Below are 1,442 nucleotides of genomic sequence, written 5' to 3'. Positions count from 1 at the left end.
TATACGGAAGAGGACCATACGGCTTGTCCAACAAAACCATGGATACCACCAACCTTGTGGTCCCTACCACGAGCCTTTCTGTCGTGGGACCCCCACATGCCCTTCTCTCTACTTATTATTGTGCTGAACTTAGTTGCCCAACCAACCATGTTATTTACTCTATCCTTCATTGAACTCACCAACACGCCCAATCATCTTCATCTAACTTGGCATTGCTGCTCTCTCTGCCTTATATCAAACAAATTACTCTGGTTTTCAAAGTGACTTTGATTTACATGTGATAATAATGTAAAATAATTTAGATATTGGTTTGAATGGTTATTTTCATTGTCTTATTATTAGAATTTAAATCCTTTCAAAATTAAAAAAAGGAGAAATTAAATTCTCTAAAAGTAGGCAATTTGTAACTAAAATGTAAAAGTGGGAAGTTAAAATTCTTGAATTTATATTTGATTTTTTAAATCTTTTACAATATTTATAGTATAAAAGGTTAAATATTAATTTGTGGTAAATTTAAATTTTGATCTATTTTAGAATTTTTTTATTAATTAATAAATTACTACATACATAAGATGAGAATGATATTTATTTAAATAAATAAATTAATTAATTAATTTTTTGACAATCTAAAATGATTAAATTTATATTTGATTAACTTATATATTTTGTAGGAGTTAACTTTTAAAAAAATATATATGAATTTAATTTGCATACATTTTAATGTAAAATAATTCATATATAATAATAATAATAATAGAAATAATGAGTGGTTTTAGTAATAATAATAAGTACGAAGATTGAAGTTCAAAATATAAATTTTAGGATAATTTTTTTGGATAAAATAAATAGAGTTTAAAATTATCTAAATATTTTAAATAGAATTGGTTACACNNNTTCAAACTCTAAAAAATTTATATTTTTTACAAACTTATGAATTCAAAATGGAATAATAAATTATTTCTAAAAAATCATTAAAAATAATAATTTGATTCATTAGCATCTAACAAATTATTATGGAGACTTTTAATGTTAAAAAGTTATTATAAAGTATACTTCTATAAGATGACATAGGAATAAAAACTTAAATTTTATCATAGTCAGAAGTAACAGATAGTTATACAATATTAAATAACCAACTATTAAATTAAAAATAAAAAAATGTTAATAATCTGTAGTAATAATAAATCGAATTAATTTAATTTGATTTACTACTTGTATAAAATATACATAATAAATCGAATAAAATAGTTAAATTCGATTTGTTACTGGTACATGATACATATTATATATAAATAGTGTAAATACTAAATCGAATAAATTTTATTCGATTTATATAAAAATATTTAGGAAAAAGTGTGCAACCAATCTTGTATTGGAGCATTTGTATAATTTTAAATTTTATTTATTTTATTAATATAAATTACTCTAAATTTTATTGATGG

The sequence above is a fragment of the Arachis duranensis genome, chromosome 5 (assembly GCF_000817695.3).
Source record: "Arachis duranensis cultivar V14167 chromosome 5, aradu.V14167.gnm2.J7QH, whole genome shotgun sequence".
NCBI lineage: Eukaryota > Viridiplantae > Streptophyta > Magnoliopsida > Fabales > Fabaceae > Arachis > Arachis duranensis.
Note: the sequence above shows the minus strand (reverse complement) of the source record.